The sequence below is a fragment of the Sapajus apella genome, unplaced genomic scaffold (assembly GCF_009761245.1).
Source record: "Sapajus apella isolate SASKATOON/1434 unplaced genomic scaffold, GSC_monkey_1.0 scaffold51, whole genome shotgun sequence".
NCBI classification, from domain to species: domain Eukaryota; kingdom Metazoa; phylum Chordata; class Mammalia; order Primates; family Cebidae; genus Sapajus; species Sapajus apella.
The window spans coordinates 10,233,611-10,244,679 of NW_022436991.1; the positions used below are offsets into that span (position 1 = coordinate 10,233,611).

Genomic DNA, 11,069 nt, shown 5'->3' on the forward strand with positions numbered 1-11,069 from the left:
CTATTTCTGATAATTAATACTGGTCCTCTGGAGATTGTATTTGGGGAGGAAGAAGGATGAATCCCACTGTGAGGTCCACTTTTGTGGTTAGAATGTGGGAAAAACTTGATTTCCTCTTCCTCTTTCCCAATAAAACCTCCGTTTATTTTTTGGTGTCTACTGTTCTTCACGTGGTCATCTTCTTTAGAGGAAGTGGTCTCTGACTTCAGGAAGTGAATAGTAATTGGTCTCAACCAACCATATTTTCCTATTTCCCTTGCTTAGTGATTGGCTTAGCCCGATGAGATGATTCAGACCAATGAGGCACAAGTGGGGAGTATATTGGGGTTTCTGGGAAAGGTCTTCCTTAATGATTGAAAGGAGATCGATTGAAAGAGGGAAGAAACAACCCCTTTACTGTCACTGGATATTTGAGAAAGTGCTGGCTGGAGCTTGGTCAGCCATCTTGTGGCCATGACGGGGGTGATAGGTCAAGGATAACATTGGAAATCCACAAAGAAGTGGGCCTTTCCTAATGTAATTGAGCTGCCAAATCAATCAGCTGTGAAGCTTCCCCATTTTATTATGGGAGATAATAACATTCCTTCAGTGTTTAAGGCCAGATCAGTTGTAGGCTCTGTTTCCTGCTTCTGAAAGTTTTCCTGAGAGGAGGGATGGAGATGTATACTGAGAAGGCCTGAAGAAGGAGGGACTGAATAGAGGAGAACCCTGAGAATGGCGAGGGACTGGAGTGCATCTTTAAGGAGAGGCCCTATGAGCGGCCCAGCCTTTACTGGCTAAAATCAAGGACCTTAGAATGTCTTGGTTCAAATTCTACCTCCACCATTTACTTACCAGTTATGTAACCTTAGGTAAATTACTTAACCTCGGTTTCGTTGTCTGTAAAACAGGATCATGCTAGTATTAACCTCATAGGGTTTAAGAAGGTTAGTAGGGCCGGGTGTGGTAAGTCACACCTGTAATCCTAGCACTTTGGGAGGCCAAGGCAAGGGGGTCACTTGACCTCAGGGGTTTAAGACCAGCCTGGGCAACATGGCGAAACGCTGTCTGTACAAAAAATTAGCCAGGTGTGGTGGCGCATGCCTATAGCCCCACTTGGGAGGCTGAGACGGGAGGATGGCTTGAGTCCAAGAGGTGGAGGTTGCAGGGAACAGAGATGACACCACTGCATTCCAGCCTGGGTGACAGAGCCAGACCCTGTCTCAAGAAAAAAAAAAAAAAAAGATTAGTTAATAATGTAAAGTACTTAGCATAGTGTGATCTGAGAGACCTATGTGTAGTGTCTCAAAATAGACACCCCTTTATCAACTAAGACAGGCCCTAAGGTTAAGGAAACAAAAGTTACCTACCTACGGATCAAGGGTTCAGGTCCTGACTGGCATGGAAAATTTCTAAATTCCTACAGCTATAAGGAAAGCCAGCCGGGTGCCGAGGCTCACGCTTGTAATCCCAACACTTTGGGATACCGAGGAGGGCAGATTGCTTGAGTCCAGGAGTTTGAGGCCAGCCTTGGTAACATGGCAAAATCTCATTTCTACAAAAAATATAAAAATTAGTCGAGTGTGTGATGCATACCTGTAGCTACTCAGGAGACTGTGGGAGGATTGCTTGAGCCCAGGAGGCGAAGGATGCTGTGAGCCATGATTGCATCACTGCACTCCAGCCTAGGTGACAGAGTGAGACCCTGTCTCAAAAAAAAAAAAAAAGAGAAAAGAAAAAAGAAAAAAAGAAAAACCACAGACTTGCTAAACTCCCTAACCATCGGAGCTGCATCAGGCAAATTTACAACCCAGACCACTGCAACTCTGGACAGGGACTGGCCTTATAAACATTCTTTCCCTGCAAGGAAATGCAGACCTTAGGCCAGTTTCAGCAGCTTACAGAGGCTACGCACAAGTTGCCTTTGTGTCTTGTAGGTCACCTTTTGACATAATGAGCCAAATTCTACCTCATTTTAACGCTAAAGCCTAGCCCGAAGTGAACATGAGATGTGTTATATACATGTTTATCCATTGCTCATGTGCTTGGCTCCCCTCATAGATATGTATAGCTTTCTCCCAAACCTGCTGAATATGCATGGCTGTTGTGTAATACAGACCTTGTGTGGAATAAGACCCAACCTGCCCTTTCTCTCTTCAAAGCTGAGTGCGGTGGCTTACGCCTATAATCCCAGCACTTTGGGAGGCCGAGGTAACCAGATTGCTTGAGCCCAGGAGTTTGAGACCGGCCTGGGCAACATGGTGAAACCTTGTCTTTACAAAGAAACTACAAAAGTTAGCCTGGTGTGGTGGGGGCGTGCCTGTAGCTCACTGCAGCCTCGAAATCCTGGACTCAAGTGATCCTCCTGTCTCAGCCTCCTGAGTAGCTAGGACTAAGGTGTCTGCCACCACACTTGGCTAATTTTTTTTTTCTTTTTGTATAGACATAGGTCTTTGTATATTTCCCAGGCTGGTCTTGAACTCCTGTCCTCAAGTGATCCTCCTGCCTTGGCCTCCCAAAGTGCTGGGATTACAGGTATAAGCCAGCACGACCAGCCTCACCCCATTTTAGACAACCAGTAAGTTTTATTTTTAAATTTTATTTTTGGAGACAGAGTCTTGCTGTGTTACCTAGGCTGGAGTGTAGTGGCATGATCATAGCTCACTATAGACTCCAGCTCTTGGGCTCAAGCAGTCCTCCTGCTTCAGCCTCCCAAGTAGCTGAGACTACAGGCAAGTGCCACCACACCCAGCTAATTTTTTTTTTTTCTTATTTTTATAGAGACGAGGTCTCATTAGTTTCCCAGGTTTTTCTCGAACTCCTGGGTTTAAGTGATTCTCCTGCCTTGGCTTCCCAAATTGCTGGGATTATAGGTGTGAGTCTCCATGTCCAGCTGTCATGCATTTTAATAGCCAGTTCCACTTGTCTAGGAGAATGTCTCTGCCCATTGCTGGACATTTTAGCCTGTACAGTGTGCTCCTTCTTCTGAATAAATGACAGTTGGCTGCCTAAATCCATGTACTATTTTTGGTCCCGTTTTTTAATGGCATCATGAATAGTTGCATCTTCCACTGGGTAAGCGAAGCCAGTGCAGAGTCAGGGTCTATTATTGTCAAGACCCATTTGTGGTCCCCCAGGGCTACCAGCATCGGTCTCACTTGCCAGTTACGTTCAGAGTCTTCCCACCAAGGAAGCGTTTCCATAGCCCTCAGCCGTCTCTGTCTCTTGCTGACAAACAGAACAGTCTCACTGGCGTTTTGAACCTCAGAGGGTATAAGAGAAACATGTCTAGATTCAGCCCATCTCTGCACTGCTGCAGTGCCCCTGTCTCATAGACCCAGGTGGCCCCCACAGGGATCACATGGGGATATCTGCTTGTCAATTCCAATCACCTTCCAAACCCGGAAGGAGTTTCTTCTGATGGGCAGCCCATGTCTTACTTTAATGCACTTTCACATTTCCACAGGGCTGTGGCCTATAAGGCATCTCTTTCTCTCTCTCTCTTTTTTTTTTTTTTGAGATGGAGTCTCGCTCTGTCGCCCAGGCTGGAGTGCAGTAGCGTGATCTCAGCTCATTGCAACCTCTGCTTTCCTGGGTTCAAGCGATTCTCCTGCCTCGGCCTTCAGAGTAGATGGGACTACACACCCACCACCACGCCTGGCTAATTTTCGTATTTTCAGTAGAGACAGAGTTTCACCATATTGGCCAGGCTGGTCTTGAACTCCTGACCTTGTGATCCACCCACCTTGGCCTCCCAAAGTGCTGGGATTTTAGGTGTGAGCCACTGTGCCTGGCCCAGAAAACTTGATGAGGCTTCTTGAACTCCCTTTTGATTTTGCAGCAGCAAGGTTATACGGGCATCCGCATCACAGGGGTGCCCTTATCCACAGCATTTACTATGACCTTGGCAATGAGCACATTCAACTGGTGAGTATCCCGATCCTCATAAAGCCAGGCCCACATGACTTGCGTATGAAACACATCGGCTGCTTCTTCTGACGTGCTCTACTAGGTATTTACAGGAGGTGACAGAGTCCTCCTTCTCAGGGAGAACAGACCTTACAGTCACTTTTTTTTTTTCCATTTTGTGACAGGGTCTCACTCTGTCACTCAAGCTGGATGCAGTGGCGTGATCTTGGCTTACTGCAACGTCTGCCTCCTAGGCTCAAGCGATCCTTGCACCTCAGCCTCCTGAAAATCTTGGACTTCAGCTGTGCATCACCATGACTGGCTAATTTTTTTTTCTTTTGGAAGGGGTGGAGTCTGGTCACGTTGCCCAGGCTGGTCTTGAACTCCTGGACTCAAGTGATCCACCCACCTCTGCTTCCCAAAGTGCTGGGATCACAGGCATGAGCCACAATATTCGGCCTGCAGTGGCTTTTATCCAGTCCACCAGGCCGGTTGTTCCCCGGGGAATCACCTCCTGTGTGTCTGCCTCCCATATAACTATTTGTGATTATTCCGTAGTGAGCTGTGGGTCAATCCAAACCTGCTCTTTCACTGCAGTATTTTAAAACCAAAGACACAGGCCAGGCACAGTGGCTCACGCCTGTAATCCCAGTACTTTAGGAGGCTGAGGTAGGCGGATCACTTGAGGCCAGGAGTTGGAGACCAGCCTGGCCAACATGGCAAAACTCTGTCTCTACTGAAAATACAAAAATTAGCTGGGCATGGTGGGGGGCGCCTGTAATCTCAGTTACTCGGGAGGCTGAGGCATGAGAATTGTTTGACTCCAGAAGGTGGAGGCTGCAGTGAGCCGAGACGGTGCCACTGTACTTAAGGATTCTAAGGATTTTAGGAGTTGTATGCCAGGAAATGGGGTCCGAGACCAGATATAATTTTACAATATCACAAGTGGTTTCCAATGTTTGCCTATTAAGAGTGAAGCTGCTATAAACATTAGTGTAGCGGTTTTTGTGTGAATATAAATTTTTATTTCTCTGGGATGAATACTCAAGAATGCAATTGCTTGGTCATGCAGTAGTTGCATGGTTCAGATTTTCTGTGTGTGTGCGCGTGAATTTGTTTTTATTGGGGAATGGGACACAGTGTGGGAAGTGTTACCCTGGACTATGGTATGCCCCGCCTCCCAGAGAATGTCCGTTTGCATTCTAATCTTCCCGGCCTTTCTCTTGGAGCTGTTCTTGCTGCCGGCAGCCTCTTCGGGTCCACTGATCATTGGCTCCTCTTTGGAGAATTTCCTCTTTTTCTTGGAGACACTTTTGTGGCCTGCCTCTTAAGGGTCATTAATTGTTTCCTCTTTGGGTGAAGATTTCTTCCTCTTGAGAAGACTGGTGCTGCCAGGGGTCTCATCAAGATCACTATTCATCATTTCCTCCTTGGAAAACGATTTATTTTTCTTGGGTTTGGAGAAAGAGACAGATGGGTCTTCCATTCCATTCTCCGGAGGAACCTCCTGGGGCTTTTGCTTTTTTTCTTTTTGGGGCTTTCATTCTCCTTACACTCCTCTGGAGTACTGTTGCTGTTTTCTGAAGATGCAAGGGCAAGCACAGCCAGCTGTTTCTTTTCCTTGTTTTTTTTTGGTGACGGAGTCTTGCGTCTTGCTGTGTCTCCCAGGCTGGAGTGCAGTGGCACAATCCTCGGCTTGCTGCAACCTCTGCCTTCTTGGTTCAAGCAATTTTCCCACCTCAGCCTCCTGAGTAGCTGGGATTACAGGCACATGCCACCACTCCTGGCTAATTTTTTGTATTTTAGTAGAGATGGGGTTTCACGTGTTGAAGTTCCAGGCCAGGCTGGTCTGGAACTCCTGACCTCGTGATCCGTCCACCTTGACCTCCCAAAGTGCTGAGATTACAGGTGTGAGCCACCGTGCCTGGCCTTTTTTCCTTCCTTAAGTGTTTCTTCTCCTGTTTCTCCAGCTCCCTGGTAATCTCAGCAGCTGCTTCCTCTGCCTGAACCATTGCTTCCTCCATGACATCCAGAGTCTTTCGTGGAATCTCTCCAGTCTCATAGGGCAGACGCTCTTCAACTTGTTCTCGAAGCTTCTCCCCAAATACACCTCAGAGAAGCAATCGATTCATAAGGCGATACTGCATTTGTTTGCCCAGGTATCGGGAGATGTGGCCTTTGTTTTTGGCAGGTTTGCGGCCAATGAAGGTGGAGTGGAAACTGAGTTCATATTTTGGTGTGGTACCCCTTGTCTTCAGAGCTCTGGAGACTTTGTCCCTTTGCTGGGCCCTGGGAATCACTCAGACACCTCCACTGTCCATCACCTCCACAGCAGAGGCCTAGTATAGGTCAGGGAGGCATGCTCAGTTTTGTTTTTTTTGTTTTTCTTTTTGAGACCAAGTCTTGTTCTGTTGCCCAGGCTGGAGTGCAGTGGCGTGATCCCGGCTCACTGTAAACTCTGCCACCCGGGTTCAAGCAGTTCTCCTGCCTCAGCCTCCCAAGTATCTGGATTATTGATGCACACCACCATGCCCAGCTAATTTTTGTATTTTTAGTAGAGATGGGGTTTCACCATGTTGACCAGGCTGGTCTTGAATTCCTGACTTCAGGTGATCCACCTGCCTCGGCCTCCCAAAGTGCTGGGATTACAGGCGTGAGCCACCGTGCCCAGCAGCATGTTTAGCTTTTTTAAGAAACAGCCAAAGAGTTTAAGAAACAGCCAAAAAGTGGCTGGACCATTTTCTTGTTTTTTTTTTTCTTTTTGAGACAGAGTCTCAAAAAGGCTGGAGTGCAGTGGCGTGATCTTGGCTCACTGCAACCTCCGCCTCCCGGGATCAAGCCATTCTTCTGTCTCAGCCCCCCGAGTAGCTGGTACTACAGGCACCCGCCACTATGCCCAGCTAATTTTTGTATTTTAAGTAGAGACGGGGTTTCACCATGTTGGCCAGGCTGGTCTCGAACTCCTGACCTTGTGATCTGCAAGCCTCAGCCTCCCAAAGTGCTGGGATTACAGGTGAGAGTCACCGTGCCCAGCCTGTACCATTTTCTATTTTATTTATTTATTTATTTATTTTTTGCTTTTTTGAGATGGAGTCTTGCTCTGTTGCCCAGGCTGTAGTGCAGTGGCACCATCTCAGCCCACTGCAACGTCTACCTTCCAGGTTCAAGCAATTCTCCGGCTTCAGCCTCCCGAGTAGCTGAGATTACAGGCGTGCGCCACCATGCCCAGCTAATTTTTTGTATTTTTAATAGAGATGGGATTTTGCCATGTTGGCCAGGCTGGTCTTGAACTCCTGACCTCAAGTGATCCACCTGCCTCAGCCTCCCAAAATGCTGCGATTACAGGTGTGAGCCACTGCACCTGGCCATGTACCACTTTATATTCTCTCTTTTTATTTTATTAATTTTTTCTTTTTTCTTTAAACCAAGATGGGGTCTTGCTATGTTGTCCAGGCTGGAGGGCAGTGGCTATTCACAGGCGTGATCCCACTACTCATCAGCATAGGAGTTTTCATCTGGATCATTTCCCACCTTGGCTGGTTCACCACGCCTTAGGCAGTTTGGTGGTTTCCCATTCATGAGAGGTCAACATATTGATGCAGACACCTGATTGACATAGCCCACAGCAGACCAGAACTCTTGGCCTCAAGTGGTCCTCCTGCCTCAGCCTCTCCTGTAGCTGGGACTACAGGCATGTGTCACCATGCTCAGCCATTTTACAGTCTCTTTCTCTCTCTCTCTCTCTCTTTTTTTTTTTGAGACGGAGTCTCACTCTGTCACCAGGCTGGAGTGCAGTGGCGAGATCTCGGCTCACTGCAGCCTCCACCTCCTGGGTTCAAGCGATTCTCCTGCATCAGCCTCCTAAGTAGCTGGGATTACAGGCACAATGCACCACGCCCAGCTAATTTTTGTATTTTTAGTAGAGATGGATGGAGTTTCACCACGTTGGCCAGGATGGTCTCGATCTCTTGACCTTGTGATCTTCCCACCTCAGCCTCCCAAAGTGCTGGGATCACAGATTTGAGCCACCGTGCCTGGCCCATTTTACATTCTCACCAGCAATGTGTGTTCAAATCCTCGGCAACGTTTGGTATTGTCACTATTTTCTATGTTAGTCTTTCTGATAGGTGTGAGGTGATATCTTACTATGGTTCTAGTTTGCATTTCCTTTATGGCTAGTGATATTGACATCTTTTCATGTGCTTGTTTGCTGTCCATACATCCTTTTCACTAAAATGTCTCTTCCTGTTTTTGCTCATTTTCTAATTGGATTTTTTTTTTTCTGTTGAGTTTTGAGGGTTTGTTGTTGTGGTTGTTTGTATTTGGGATGGGAGTCTTGCTCTGTTGCCCAGGCTGGAGTGCAGTGGCACAATCTCAGCTCACTGCAACCTTAGCCTCCCAGGTTCAAGTGATTCTCCTGCCTCAGCCTCCTTAGAAGCTGGGATTACCAGCATGCATCACCACAGCCAGCTAAGTTTTGTATTTTTAGAGGATACAGGGTTTTGCCATGTTAGCCAGGCTGGTCTCAAACTCCTGGGCTCAAGTGATCCACCCGCTTCAGCCTCCCAAAGTGCTGGGATTACAGGAGTGAGCCACTGCTCCTGACCTGTTTTGAGTGTTCTTTATATATCCTAGATACTAGTCCTTTGTTAGATAGAGGGTTTGCAAATATTTTCTCCCAGTCTGTACTTTGTCTTTTTCATACTCTTTACATGGTCTTTTGCAGAGCAAGATCCTTCTTTCTTGCTTGCTTGCCTTCCTTCCTTCCTTCCTTCCTTCCTTCCTTCCTTCCTTTTTTCCTTCCTTCTTTCCTTCTTTGCTTTCTTTCTTTGATGGAGTCTTGCTCTGTTGCTAAGTCTAGAGTGCAGTGGGGGATCTCCACTCACTGCAACCTCCATCTCCAGGGTTCAAGTAATTCTCCTGCCTCATCCTTCCCAGTAGTTGGATTTATAGGCGTGTGCCACCACACCTGGCTAATTTTTGTATTTTTAGTAGAGATGGGGTTTCACTATATTGGCCAGGCTGGTCTCGAACTCCCGACCTCAAGTGATCCACCTGCCTTGACCTCCCAAAATGCTGGGATTACAGGTGTGAGCCACCGTGCCTGGCCCCAAATATCTTTCTGTGTCAGAATACTTCAATCCTATGAGCTGGCTATAATTATTTTCGTTTTACACTTGACTAAACGAAGGCTTAGTAGGTGAAGGACAATGCTGTTGAGTTGCATTGTGTGCCCCCAAAAAGGTATGTTGATGTCCTATCCCCCAGCACCCCAGAATGCGAGCTTATTTGGAAATAGAATCATTGAGGTAATTAATTAAGAGGAGGTTGTACAGGAGTAGGGTGGGCCATAATCCAATATGACTGGTGTGCTTCTAAAAGGGGGCAGCGTGGACCCAAAAAGAGACAGGCATAGGAGGAAGATGCCATAAGAGACACAGAGAGAAGGCCATGTGAAGATGGAAGATTGGAGTGATACATCTGCTGCCAAGGAGAGGTTGCTGGAAATTACCAGAAACTGGAAAGAAGCAAAGGAGTCCCCTGCAGTTTTCAGAGAAGGCATGGCCTGGCTGACACCTTGATTTCAGATTTCTCGCGTCCAAAATTGAAACAATATATATATATATTTTTAGCGATAAGTTCTTGCTATGTTGCCCAGGCTGGTCTTGAACTCCTGGGCCCAAGTAATCCTCCTTCCTCCACTTCCCAAAGCACTAGAATTACAGGTGTGAACCACCATACCCAGCTCTTTTTTTTTTTTTTTTTGAAACGGAGTCTCTCTGTCGCCCAGGCTGGAGTGCAGTGATGCAGTCTTGGCTCACTGAAACCTCTGCCTCCCTGGCTCAAGCGATTCTCTTGTCTCAGCCTCCCAAGTAGCTGTGATTACAGGTGCCCGCTACCATGCCCAGCTAATTTTTGCATTTTTAGTAGAGGCTGAGTTTCGCCATGTTGGCCAGGCTGGTCTCGAACTCCTGACCTCAAGGGATCGGCCTGCTTTGGCTTCCCAAAGTGCTGGAATTACAGGCGTGAGCCACTGTGCCATGCCTAGCTCATTTTTTAAAAATCCACCCAGTTCATGTTACTTTGTTAAGGCAGCCCTAGGAAACCCAAACACATGTCAAAGCTTCAAAACTAGTGTGTAGCAGAGCTGGAATTTGAGCTCAGGTAGGTATGACCCTAAGGCCAATGCATTTAATCAGACAGGATCTATTTTAGGTTTCTTTTTGGGCAAACACCTATATAGCACTTAGCCTGTGCCAGGCTCTGTGATAAGCACTTGACATATATCTCTCTGAAATTGGCATTTCCCCTTCTATGCAGGGCAGTAATTTCCTCTTTGAGGTTGTCTGGTAGCTTCCACCAGGGGGCAGACCTGGACTTTTGTGCAGGGGCAGGAAAAGAACACACAGGCAGGAGGTGGACTTTTTTTCTTTTTTTTGAGATGGAGTCTTGCTCTGTCACCAGGCTGGAGTGCAGTGGTGCGATCTCTGTTCACTGAAACCTCTGCCTCCTGGGTTCAAGTGATTCTCCTAACTCAGTCTCCTGAGTAGCTGGGATTACAGGTGTCCGCCACCACGTCTAGCTAATTTTTGTATTTTTAGTAGAGACAGGGTTTCACCATCTTGGCCAGGCTGGTCTCGAACTCCTGACCTTGTGATCCACCTGCCTCAGCCTCCCAAAGTGTTGGGATTACAGGCGTGAGCCATCACGCCCAGCCAGGTGGTAGGCTTTCTAGCAGGTCTCTCTGCAGAGATTGTAGCTTTGGTCTACCAAAGCAAAGACCACATCAAAAAATAGAGAGGATTGACCCAGATGATTGAGTGCAAATAAACTTTCATGTTATCTGAGGCAGAAAGAGCCAAACACTGGAGGTATGGGCAGTCTGATTTCCAGAGAGCGACGCTTTGTAATAGACGTGATGGGAGGACTGTCACCTACTTTTTCTCCAAACAGATCCTGAACCCATTCTCACTCAACAAGCTTCTGATGAAAACACAATTAACATTTGTGTCCTAGGCACAATTCTGGAGATGATGGTTCAGTACTTTGGCCGGGTGTGGTGGCTTACACCTGTAACCCCAGCATGTTGGGAAGCCAAGGCAGGAGGCTCTCTTGAGCACAAGAGTTCGAGACCAGCCTGGGTAACAGCAAGACCCAGTCTCTCAAAAAAAATAAATAAT

General features: G+C 47.1%; 1 non-coding gene and 1 pseudogene across 1 annotated transcript; both read right to left on the reverse strand.

Moving 5' to 3' along the window:
* Positions 1 to 4,972: 4,972 nt before the first annotated feature.
* On the reverse strand, positions 4,973 to 5,921 carry LOC116526427 (annotated as a pseudogene).
* Positions 5,922 to 6,182: 261 nt separating this feature from the next.
* On the reverse strand, positions 6,183 to 6,262 carry LOC116526775. Its single transcript, XR_004258274.1, has one exon. It is a non-coding gene; the product is annotated as a small nucleolar RNA SNORD86 (small nucleolar RNA).
* Between the last annotated feature and the right edge of the window lie 4,807 nt (positions 6,263 to 11,069).